Source organism: Mesoplodon bidens, assembly GCF_964165515.1.
Source record: "Mesoplodon bidens genome assembly, chromosome: 2".
Classification (NCBI taxonomy): domain Eukaryota; kingdom Metazoa; phylum Chordata; class Mammalia; order Artiodactyla; family Ziphiidae; genus Mesoplodon; species Mesoplodon bidens.
Genome location: NC_138177.1, coordinates 118,529,350 through 118,542,769, shown reverse-complemented (window position 1 = coordinate 118,542,769; position 13,420 = coordinate 118,529,350). Strand labels below are relative to the sequence as shown.

Genomic DNA, 13,420 nt, shown 5'->3' with positions numbered 1-13,420 from the left:
AGGCCACAACAGTGAGAGGCCCGCGTATCACAAAAAACAAAAAAAACAAAAACAAAAAATTATCCATTAATCTCGACTTTCAACTTTGGCATCATGGCATAACATGTAGTATTCCCAAGAAGGTTCGCATAAAATTCCATTAACCTCTCCTATACCTGGGTATCTATGATGTCTCCTTCCTCATTCCTCATATTGCATATTTTTACTCCACTTTCTTCTCTTCTATATGAGGTTTATCTAATTCATCAGTCCTCGCAAAGAACCAGCTTTGGGATTTATCCTTCCCACTATTTTTGTTTTGTTGTTTCCAATTCCATTAATTACAGTTTTATCTTTAATCCCCATGTCCTATTTGGTTTCTGTTTTATTTTCTTAATCCCTAAATATGGGAACTGAATATTCTTAGTTTTATTTACTTAATAATAAAAGTATTTAAACTATACATTTTCGTCTTAATACCAATGTTTGCCAATGAGATGGAAATGTTCTTCTCACCACTTTCTAGACAATATGTTATCTCACTTTTGACTGTAAAATGTTTTAAGTGCATCAATACAAGAATGGATATATATATACACATATACATATACATATATATACGTATATATATATTCATGACTGAACACTACACATCAGTTTAACTTCGTGAACTTGACGGATAATTTATCAACATGAATAGATCTAAAGGACATAATGTTGAATGGAAAAAAAGCAAGACGCAGAATAATACATTCTCTATGATACCACTGAAGTAAAAATTTAAAACCTGAGGGAAGAATACATTAGGAGTTTGGGATTATCAGATACAAACTACTATATATAAAACAGGTAAACAAGGTCCTACTGTATAGCACAGGGAACTATATTTAATTATCTTGTAATAAACTATGATGGAAAAAAATGTGAAAAAAAATATATGTACAACAGAATCACTTTGCCATAGACCAGAAACTAATACAACATTGTAAATTAACTATACTTCAGTTAAAATAAAAATAACAAAAAAAATTAAAAAAACAATGTTCAAAAAAAAAAGCCCCAAAACAAAACATGCATAATAGCGCATTGTATCTGTATGTACATATCCACTGTAAAAGCATAAAAATACAGTTTTGAAGGTTATGTACTCAGAATGTTGCCTCACAGCAAAGAAGAAAGGGTGACTAGAGAAAGATTAGTCCTCTCCATTCTGCTATTAATGTTCTGGTATTTAAACAACTTAATGAGAATTAATTTGCAGATAACATGATACTATACACAGAAAATCCTAAAGATGCTACTAGAAAACTACTAGAGCTAATCAATGAATTTGGTGAAGTTGCAGGATACAAAATTAATACACAGAAATCTCTTGCATTCCTATACACTAACAACAAAAGATCAGAAAGAGAAATTAAGGAAACAGTCCCATTTACCATCACAACAAAAAGAATAAAATACCTAAGAATAAACCTACCTAAGGAGGCCAAAGACCTGTACTCAGAAAGCTATAAGATACTTGGACTTCCCTGGTGGTCCAGTGGTTAAGAATCAGCCTTCCAATGCAGGGGACACGGGTTTGATCCCTGGTCGCGGAAGTAAGATCACACATACCATGGGGCAACTAAGCCTGCATGCTCTGGAGCCTGTGCACCACAACTAGAGAGCCCGCGTGCCACAACTACTGAGCCCCCAAGCTCTAGAGCCCGCACGCCACAACTAGAGAGAAGCCTGCTCACTGAAACGACAGATCTCACATCTCGAACGAAGATTCCACACACGGGAACTAAGACCCGACACAGCCAAATACATAAAAATAAATAAATTTATTTTTAAAAAAAGAAAACTATAAGATACTGATGAAAACAATCAAAGATGAACAGATGGAAAGATATACCATGTTCTTGGATCAGAAGAAGCAATACTGTGAAAATGAATATACTACCCAAAGCAATCTACAGATTCAATGCAATCCCCATCAAATTACCAATGGCATTTTTTCACAGAATTAGAACAAAACATTTTACAATTTGTATGGAAACACAAAAGACCCCAAATAACCAAAGCAATCTTGAGAAAGAAAAACAGAACTGGAGGAATCAGGCTCCCTGACTTCAGACTATACTACAAAGCTACAGTAATCGAGAGAGTATGGTAGTGGCACAAAAACAGAAACATAGATCAATGGAACAGGATAAAAAGCCCAGAGATAAACCCACACACCTACTGTCACCTAATCTATGACAAAGGAGGCAAGAATATACAATGGGGAAAAGACAGTCTCTTCAATAAGTGGTGCTGGGAAAACTGGACAGCTACATGTAAAAGAATGAAATTAGAACACTCCCTAACATCATACACAAAAATAAACTCAAAGTGGATCAGAGACCTAAATGTAAGGCCAGACACTATAAAACTCTTACAAGAAAACATAAGCAGAACACTCTTTGACATAAATTGCAACAAGATCTTTTTTGATCCACTTCCTAGAGTAATGAAAATTAAAACAAAAATAAACAAAGGGATCTAATTAAACTTAAAAGCTTTTGCACAGCAAAGGAAACCATAAACAAAACGAAAAGCCGACCCTCACAATGGAAGAAAATATATGCAAGTGAAGAAACCAAGAAGGGATTAAGCTCCAAAATATACAAATCTACAAAACTATTAATCTACAAAACTCTAAGACTCCCCTGGAAGCTTGGGGATCACAGGTTGGGAATTACTAGAGGGCAAAAAAAATTCAAACTGTGCATGGAAATTAAGGCTTTCCATAATTTGACCTCAATTTGTCCTGACCTTTGCAATCTTTTATCAGACAACTTTTCCCTCTATCTACCCTATCTGGACAATTTGAAATCTCCTCAGCAATAATGATGGTAATAACAACAGAAAAATCTTCCAGATTGAAATGATAGCATCATGCTGTATGATGTACAGCTTTGGCAGGGGCTCAAGTGCCCATCTGTAGATTCAAAACTGCTTCTGAAGATATTACTTTTAAGGGGGTGGGGAAGATATTACTTTTTAGCAGTACAATCCCCAAATCTTCAGGCCCCAAATTCTGACCCGGTCATCCTAATAACAGAATAGCAGACATTCAAGTTTTAATACAGGAAAAGCATAGGGACCAGTGTTATTAATATTTGTTACACATCAAGACAGTTGGTAACCTAAGGAGAACCTTTTAATATTGAAAAACTGCCTATATTCCATTATCTAGTCTATTCCAAAAAGTAAAGCTATTTATAAAGAATCAGAATCAAGCGACTGTGACAAAAAAATGTGTCAGGAGAACTGGTTGCTAATTTATTAGTTACACAGAAGGTTAATATGAATCCAGAAGAAACTCTGTATTAGCAGATGGCAGAACTGTTCAAAATTTTTAACAAAAATCTGGATAAAGACATAGAAGGCAGGCTAGTGAAATCTAATTATAAAATTATAAAAATAATTAAAGAAATGACATTTTATTTAGAAAAATGAGCTAAGATTAACAAGCATGGATATAGTATTCCAAATTGGCATTTAAAGAGTCTACTGTTGGGGGCTTCCCTGGTGGCAGAGGGGTTGAGAATCTGCCTGCCAATGCAGGGGACACGTGTTCGAGCCCTGGTCTGGGAGGATCCCACATGCCGTGGAGCGACTGGGCCCATGAGCCACAACTACTGAGCCTGCGTGTCTGGAGCCTGTGCTCCGCAACAAGAGAGGCCACGATAGTGAGAGGCCTGCGCACCGCAATGAAGAGTGGCCCCTGCTCGCCGCAACTAGAGAAAGCCCTCGCACAGAAACGAAGACCCCACACACCCAAAAATAAATTAATTACTTAAAAAAAAAAGAGAGTCTACTGTCTAAAGTAAGGCCAAAAAAAGGGTTTCAGGTATTTAGATTCTAGATGCTAGAAGATGAAGGAAACAACAGTGCAGTTCTCACTCAATTTATCAACAGAATAGGTTTCAGAATAAAAAGAGAAGCCAGTCTTATTGTACTCATAAACTAAGTAGATTACATAGTGAATGTTTTATTTATGAAAAACATTAAAAGCTACAGAATACAAATACCTTCCAAAGACAGTCTTAAATAATTTGAAAACTGTATCGTCATAAAGACAACACTATGGCTAAAAGTAAAGTTTCTGGAGCAAAGCTACCTGGGTTCAAATCCAAGCTCCACTATGTCCTAGGTTTGTGACCAGGGTTAAGTCACTTCTCTGTGCCTCAGTTCCCTCATCTATAAAATTGAGATAATTACAAAAATCTACCTCGTGGAGTTGGGGGGGTATTATATAACACATTTGTTAACATATATAAATTACTTCGAACAGAGTGAGCGTAAGCACTCAATACATGTTAACTATTATGAGCAAAAATTGAAAGTATGGATGTTATGTTTAGACAGCAGAAGGCAAAAGTTGGAGGACTTGAGGGGAGTTCCCTGGCGGTCCAGCGGTTAGGACTCAGCGCTTTCACTGCCCAGGCCCTGGTTGGGGAACTACGATCCCGCAAGTCACTCCAAGCAGCCAAAAAAAAAAAACGTTGGAGGACTTGATACATGCATTCTAATTATTTGGACATTAAGACCAAAGTAAGAGAGATCTTTTCTTTTTTACGTAACTTGAGAAATTTAGAAATGGCAACTCCAGTCAATGGTGAAGATTTTCAACAATTAGAGCTATATAAAAATGGAAGGGGGAACCTTGGGAAGTAGGATGTTCCCCATCATTGTTACTCACAGAGGCTGGAAGACCAACTGTCAGGTGTTTCAAAGGACAGCATTTTGCCCTAAAGTCAATTCTAAGATTCTCTGACTGCAAAAAAACTGATTTGTCTGTCAGTAGTTTCAACCTATACAACTGTTCCATTACTACAACTAATCTTACTAGTCCAACTGTACTATTTTATCTTTTACCTTTTTAAACTGTTCTTTTAAAATTATTTATTTTTGGCTGCATTGGGTCTTCGTTGTTCTGCCTGGGATTTCTCTAGTTGCGGTGAGTGGGGGCTACTCTTCACTGCAGTGCATGGGCTTCTCATTGTGGTGGCTTCTCTTGTTGTGGAGCACGGGCTCTAGGCGCGTGAGCTTCAGTAGTTTTAGCTCACAGGCACTAGAGCGCAAGGCTCAGTAGTTGTGGTGCACGGGCTTGGTTGTTCCGGGGCACGTGGGATCTTCCCGGACCAAGGATCAAACCCGTGTCCCCTGCATTGGTAGGCGGATTCTTAACCACTGCACCACCCTGGAAGCCCCCAACTGTACTATTTTATTTTATTTTTAATTTTATTTATTATTTTTAGCTGTGTTGGGTCTTTGTTGCTGTGCGCGGCTTTCTTCTAGTTGAGGCGAGTGGGGGCTGCTCTTCGTTGCAGTGCGTGTGCTTCTCATTGCGGTGCCTTCTCTTGTTGCAGGGCACGGGCTCTACGTGGGCGGGCTTCAGTAGTTGTAGCATGTGGACTCAGTAGTTGTGGTTCGCAGGCTCTAGAACGCAGGCTCAGTAGCTGTGGCGCACAGGCTTAGCTGCTCTGCAGCATGTGGGATCTTCCTGGACCAGAGCTCGAACCCCTGTCCCCTGCATTGGCAGGTGGATTCTTAACCACTGAGCCACCAGGGAAGCCCAACTGTACTATTTTAAATACTAGGTTTCAAAATTATTTTAATGGTAAAAATACAACATTATAACCTTACAGCTTATTTTTCCATATTTACCATAGAAGAAAATTACTATACAACAAAATCAAGCCAAAAAAATTGACAATAAAAGTATCAATATCAGCAAAGAGTACAATAGGCAGAAAAGTTTATTTTATTCTAAATCAATCCATAATAAGAGTCCATGGAGACTTTTAATCTATAAAATATGCTGATGAGCACTTTTTTTTTTTTTTTTTTTTGTGGTACGCAGGCCTCTCACCGCTGTGATGAGCACTTTTTAAAAAATATATTTATTTATTTGGTTGTGCCGGGTCTTAAGTTGCGGCTCATGGGCTCCTTAGTTGTGGCATGTGAACTCTTAGTTGCAGCACGCGTGTGGGATCTAGTTCCATTACCAGGGATCAAACCAGGGCCCCCAGTGGATAAGACATGGAGTCTTATCCACTGCGCCACCAGGGAAGTCCCCTGATGAGCACTGTTTTCTTTTTAAATTTATTTATTTATTTATGGCTGCGTTGGGTCTTTGTTGCTGTGCGCGGGCTTTCTCTACTTTCGGCGAGCGGGGGATACTCTTCGTTGTGGTGCACGGCCTTCTCATTGCGGTGGCTTCTTTTGTTGCGGATCATGGGCTCTAGGCGTGCAGGCTTCAGTAGTTCTGGCACACGGGCTCAGCAGTTGTGGTGCACAGGCTTAGTTGCTCCGTGGCATGTGAGCTTCCCTGACCAGGGCTTAAACCCGTGTCCCCTGCATTGGCAAGCAGATTCTTAAACAATGTGCCACCAGGGAAGTCCCCTGATGAGCACTTTTAAGAACTGTGTTTCTTGTCCTTTAAACAAATATTCTAGCAAACACAAACTCCTTAAAATCTTCGCACAGATCTCACAGTCCTATAACTCTTCCCCTAATCGTTCTTAATTTTCGCTCAAACCATAACAAAGAAAAAGAAATTTAGTACTAATCTTCTCATTTCCCTTTTCTTAAAAACATCTGTCCCTTTGACCCTTAACAGTCTAATTAATGAGAAGCTTACTGAGTCTATTAAGAGAACTATATAATCTCCTAACTGATTGCTCTACCTGCAATCTAGCTGTTCTAGAACCTATTCTTAACACTGCCACAATAAACCACCCAAAAGCATAGCTCCAATCCGGCAACCTCGCTTTAAATAAAACTCCTTAAATCAAGATTTGTAAACATTAATCAGCATTTCCTACAAAGAAAAAAGATCTGTCCAATAACAGCAAAGTATAGTCAACTGTAGCCTTATCTAGTTGAAATAATTGTGACAAACACTAGGCAGAGGGGGAAGAGAGAAGAGAGAGGGAGCAAGAGGAAGAGAAATGGAGGACAAGAATAAATGAATATAACAGAGTTCTAATAGAAGCGCAAATCAGCTGATGGTGATTTTCACCCTAAGTCACTTCTGAGCAAGATGGAGGGGTAATTAAATTAACAGAATATCAACATTATGGGACAGTCATTAAAACTACTTAAGTAGAACATGTAGAATCATGGAAAAACAAATGCAACCACCATATTCAAATGAGAACCACTCTAAGAAATTTTGTCAATTTTTTTCTTTACCAGAATATTGTTGATTATAAAAAAGAATCAGAATTTATTCATCTAAATAATGCCTCTACTAAAAATACTAGCAATTCCTCCTTCAGGATTTTATAAATAGTTAAAAAATATAAGAAATCTTCTTATTCTATGTCACATTCAGTCTCATATTTTCACCATACTGCCGTATTTCAGGACGCACTAGCCCCAGGCATTTAGAGGTTAATTTAACAAAGGCCCAATCAAGTATGGGTCAGACACTGTGTACCTAGTAGGGGTGGCAGCACTGTTCAGATCTCCACCCTACTTTCCCCTTTGAATGACTGGTCACCTACACTCTACTTTATCAACACTCTTCAACACCCTGTAATTAATTCCTTTATTCTCCTGAAATAACTAATTTGAATGTCAGTGACCTTCTGTCAACCCTCCTCAATCACAAGTTACATAACTCTCAAACCTCAGTGCCATTTTAGAGTCCCTCCTCATTTTCTATATTCTACTAGTTGCCAAATTCTACTGCTTGCTTCTTTTATCCATCACTTCTCAACTCACATTTCTTCTAGATCTCCACCTAAATTGAGGCTTTTATTTCACATCTTGATTATTTAATAAGAATGCCTATTAACAGACACAGTTGACATCTGGCCCCCATCCCTTCAGCTCACCTTGCAGCTGGTACAGATAGTATCCTGACAGCTTCCCACCTCCACCAACAGGAGCCTGCCCAACCCTAGCTAAGACAATGGGAAGTGCTCGAAACATTTCAAAAACAATCTCAATCAGTGAGGACTGGAGTAGGTGGAAAAACTCCCCAGCTACCCTCCAGTTAGTAGGACAATTCTAAGGCAGCTCTACAAAAATGTCCACAGGATTAACCCCCAGTTGCCCATCACTGGCTTTTTTTCCCTTTCCTGACTCTTTACCCACTCCCTCACTTGTGCTTCCTGGCATCTCACCTGCACCCATGTTATCTCAAGGTCTGCTTACAAGATAGCACTTTGGAGAAACTATAAGGGCCACAAAAGTGACACTATTGGGGCTTCCCTGGTGGCGCAGTGGCTGAGAGTCCGCCTGCCAATGCAGGGGACACGGGTTCGTGCCCCGGTCCGGGAAGATTCCACATGCCGCGGAGCGGCTGGGCCCGTGAGCCATGGCCGCTGAGCCTGCGCGTCCGGAGCCTGCGCTCCACAACGGGAGAGACCACAACAGTGAGAGGCCCACATAACGCAAAAAAAAAAAAAAAAAAGTGACACTATCAAGATCTTGCTTAACCTAAAGCTGCCCAAGTGTTCTCTTGGTCTCAATCATCTCCCAATTACAGCTCATTCTGCATTCATATGGATCACATACCTCTTCTAACCAAACATCTTCAATGAAGCCCTTCGTAATTTGTCTTTTTCATCTCCTATTTCTAACTTAGATAAATCATAACTTATTATCAGCCAAATTGTTGTACTGATCCTTTCTCAAATATAAGTTGTACCTTTCCAGGAACGCAATAATCTATTGTTTTTAGAAATGTCCTCCAATATTCGCCTGTTGAAAACCTTGCAAAGCTCACTCATCTCAAATATCATCTCTATCAAGATTCAATCACAAGTAAGGTCTCCCTCACCTAAATTCCTGATTGTAATAGTCATAAGACATTTTACCACAGTTTTGTAAAAAACTACCCTACTTGACTACAAGCCTGACTTTAAATTCTTTAAGGGTAGAAACCACGTTCCATTCTTTTTATTTTCCAAAGGGCTTTCTTTCCCTGATAGACCCGTAGATATTGACCTACATGGACTTCTAAAGTAACTTTTGAAAAGAACATTTATTCTTATATATGCATTCTTAAGTATTAGTACAAAATTCATGCTCCTTTTTATAGACAAACAAACTGAGCTTATCTCAGACTCTTTGGGACTAACCTATTTATCAAAATGCTCCTGAAATCGCATGCAGACTTAAAAAAAAGTTTAAAAACGACACTAAAGAAAGCTGTTACTTATTCCTTTATTTTTGGGAAATGATTACATTTCATGTTTCTCACCAAAAATCTTTCACCATTTATGTACTTCATTTCCTTGCAAAGAGTCCAGAGTCTGTCCCATGTTATACTTCACAGTGCTCCAATACTTAGCTGAATTCCAATTTATATCAAAGGCTACTTCAAGATTATTTCAGGCTTTAGGGAAATTCTGATCCTTACACAATCTCGAAATGCTCCTGTCATGGGAAAAGACTTTACTTCTTGGCATTTCTAACTCAGAGGACTGGCATGAGGATCAAATAAGATTGTATATGCGAAAGGTCATTGAAAATTCTAACAATAAATAAATGTACAAATTATCTCCTTAACTCTGAATTTCAAACGATTAAAATAATCTATTTACTACAATCTGACGTCATTAAATTCACTGTTATTTGTTACAAATAGGCTATAAAGTCGTAAGTTATAAAGAGCTCAAGACAAAAAAGTGAAAGCTGGCTATAAACCAGATCAAAAATAAGAAGCAATCTTAAGTAGACTATCCCTCTTGCATATGGCAAGAGGTCAAATATTTTATTCCTGCAATACTTTTGTACTGTCCTTTTTTTTTTAATCCTGCCAAAGTAAATTAAATAACATCAAGCCCCCGGTGTAGTATAACTTATTACTATTACTTTTCCTTAAAATTAGCGCTGTCTTTCAGTAAGATTCCTACTTTTCCCCATGTTTATATTAATAGCATGAATTCACTAACAATATTCGTATTAGGTTCAAATCAAATACCTTATTATCTGCTTTGGTCAGAACTTTCCAAACGATACAACTGTCTCAACCAGAACTGGAACTAGAACAGCCTCATTATTTTTTGAAACAAGCTTTCTTTAAAAGAAAAATAATCTCATTAAACTAAAAAAATCTACTCTTCTATACATCTATTAAGCAAGAAGTCTAGAGATCCTTATCGTAAGTTTAGAGCCTATGCTCCTGCCAGCGTTTTCCCCTCTGGCCCAATCTTCCCGGCCTTATACAGATTATATGAGAGCATAAATCCTAAAAATACTTGAGTGCAAAACACCCATAATCATCCAACAGCTCAATTTGCACCCTGTAAATATTCCAATGAAGAGTATTTTGTAGCAGTAAAATATGTAAGATTAACGGTCTGGGAAACCACACACCATGGAAGCTGACTCAAACAAAAGCTGCGGATGGACAGACCGCAAGGGGTAACCTCTGAAACAGTAAGGATTAAATATTCGTCTAAGAAAAATTTCAGTGACGATGACGCCTAGGTTTTCCTGCTGACAACAATGAATACGGGACCCCTGGGGCTGCACGAATGGGTCCGATCACCCCAACTACGCCACAAAGCGAAACCAGAACCCAGGAGCCAGCGCACTGCGGGGCTTTCAGTCGCCTGCGCCCACCGTGCTGGGCTGATAAGCCGGCATGCGGAGACCGAGGAAAAGAGAGGAGGCCCGCTTCGGGACTCGTCTCACCCGTCCTTCCTTCCGCTTCCCAGGGGAGCGCCCCCTGGGGACCCTTCCTCAAATCTACGACTGACTCGCATCCTCCGCCGCCCCTACTGGGGAGGCCACCAATCATCCCTGCAGCGCACAGTACCGGAGGGGCCTAGGCCTTCTATCCACCCGCTCGCTCACCACCACCCCGAACCAAGAAAAAGAGGCCGCTGCAGCAGCCACAGTCCCGGCGCGCGGGAGCGAAAACACAAACCGACCCCTGGCTGCAGGCGAGGCGCACTTCGGCCCCGCGCCCCTCCCAACAGCTACGCGCTCACCTCCACGGCCTTCCCCACGGGCCCCGCCAGCGCGGCCGACGGTGGCCTGCGGCCGCACCTCCCACCAGCTCCTCTTTTCCTCCCCTGGCTTAGGAGGGGGCGGCTTCGCTTCTAGATGGCCGGAAAACGGACCCGCAGCTCAGCCTGCGGGATACCAGCCTCCCGGCCACTTCCCGCAGCAGCTCCAGCTCCTTCCGGTGTTTCCGCAACCGCCGCCGGCGTCTAGGGCGTCACAGGAGGGCGAGGAGGGCGGGCAGGGGCGGGGCCGCGAGGAAAGCTCGTCCCGCCTCTGGGGCGTAGCCGCGGAGGCCGGGTCCAGGTGTGGAGACCCAAGCTGCTCTCACAGCTGGGACTTCCAAAGTAGCTAGCGGCACAGGGGCCGTACGTGCAGAGCAGTTTTAGATTTGGGGCACTTTTCGTTTCTACACATGTTCTCCCCCTCTTCTGCAGTCACACTACGACCATTAGCAGGTCTGTCTCTATGCATTACAGAATTTGCGTTAAGGCTGTCCACTGAAGGGCCTCAGGTTTCCGACCTTGTGCAAAGAAAAATTAGACTACTTAATTCAATTCAACCCTTTTTCCTTCCTCTCCTCTTTCTTCTCCCAACGTCTTCGGACATAGACTCTCTGAAAGTCATTGCGTTTATTTTTCCACATCTACAAAGTAGAAATTCATCTCTCCCATTTTCCCTTAGGCCAAGATCAAGATCAAATCAAATATTTATTGAAACTTTAGTATCTGCTTAGTGACTAGAGCATTTGAAGAGATCTGCCTTGTAATTTATGGATCTGTTAAAATCCGTTCAATTGATTGATATGCAAATAATAAAAACACTTAAATTAATAGTAATTAATTGTTCAAATTGCCAGTTTCAACATGTCTGTTTACCTCTATCTTTTTGGTCTCCCAAATGGGAGCTTGTACTCAAGCATTATGTAAGATGCTCAATCTCCATCAGCAACAAATAGAGAATATGAGAGCTTTCAATTCCATTCATATGGTAAAAATAGAAGAAGCTTTGCCAGCATCCTATATAGGGATTGACACCAAGGCCTCAGTTTGCACCACAACCTATCCTGGGTTCACTGATGGTCAGCGTATTTCAAAATATTGCAGTTTACATGCTTCAGGATGTCAGCAATGTGGTTAATTTTTATTTTTAAAAAATCAAATATCTAAATGTTTTTAAATGTTTATACTCCTCTGTAAAGACATAAGAGAACGATCATGAAAATCATTTGTTCCCTGATGTCTTGTAGCGAAGTACTGTCTGACTTAAAGGAGAGTTTTATAGGTTTATTTGAAAAAAGACAAGTGTTTTAAATTTTCTGACCTTTGCTGTGATGACAAGTAGCTGTCAATGATATGCTAATAACAAAAAAAATTTTAATATATACATTTATCCTATGGCCCCAAAGTAAAAGTTGTGTTTCAAAAACGAGTGAGAACTGCTTTTGGAAAGAAACTTGTACAATGAAGAGAGCATTTTGAAAAAGGAGGTTTGAAACTGTTTCCATTATTTAGTAATATTGCTGCCAAAAATTGTGTCACCTATAAAAAACTCATCTCTGCATCAAAAGACACAATTAAGAGATGAAAAATCAAGCCAGCAAATAGAAGATATTTTAAATATGTATTGGGTTGGCCAAAAACTTCCTTCAGTTTTTAAGTAAAAATAAAAAACACATTTTTCATTTTCACCATGAACTTTATTGAACAACATATTCACCGTTTTATTCCACTTCCTTCTGCCATTTTTCAGGCAACTTCATGATTCCAACTTCCCAAAAATTTTTATCTTTTTGAGCAAAGAACTGTTCCAGGTGTCTTTTACAGTCTTCCAGGGAACTGAAATTTTTTCCATTAAGAGAATTTTGTAAAGACCAAAATAAATGGAAATCCGAAGGTGCAATGTCTGGTGAATACGGTGGATGAATCAGAACTTCCCAGCCAAGCTGTAACAGCTTTTGCCTGGTCATGAAAGAAACACGCGGTCTTGCGTTATCCTGATGGAAGACTATGCGTTTTCTGTTGACTAATTCCGGATGCTTTTCGTTGAGTGCTGCTTTCAGTTGGTCTAACTGGGAGCAGTACTTGTCAGAATTAATCGTCTGGTTTTCAGGAAGGAGCTCATAATAAACTCCCTTCCAATCCCACCATATACACAGCATCACCTTCTTTGGATGAAGACCGGCCTTTGGTGTGGTTGGTGGTGTTTTACTTCTCTCGCCCCACGATCTCTTCCATTCCACGTTATTGTACAGTGTCCACTTGTCATTGCCCGTCACAATTTCTTTCAAAAATGGAACGTTTTCATTACGTTTAAGTAGAGAATCTCATGCAGAAATATGGTCAAGAAGGGTTTTTTTGCTTAACTTATGTGAAACCCAAACATCAAAGCAATTCACATAACCAAGCTGGTGCAAATGATTTTCAATGCTTGATTTGGA

At 39.9% G+C, this 13,420-nt stretch overlaps 1 protein-coding gene across 2 annotated transcripts in view; it reads right to left on the bottom strand.

The window, feature by feature from the left end:
* Window positions 1-11,193, bottom strand: part of USP33 (ubiquitin specific peptidase 33) — a 71,732-nt gene extending 60,539 nt beyond the window's left edge. For both annotated transcript variants that reach the window (XM_081226586.1, XM_081226587.1), the window contains exon 1: window positions 10,968-11,193. The gene's annotated coding sequence lies outside the window, so the exon portion shown is untranslated. The remainder of the gene's footprint in view (window positions 1-10,967) is intronic.
* Window positions 11,194-13,420: the final 2,227 nt, after the last annotated feature.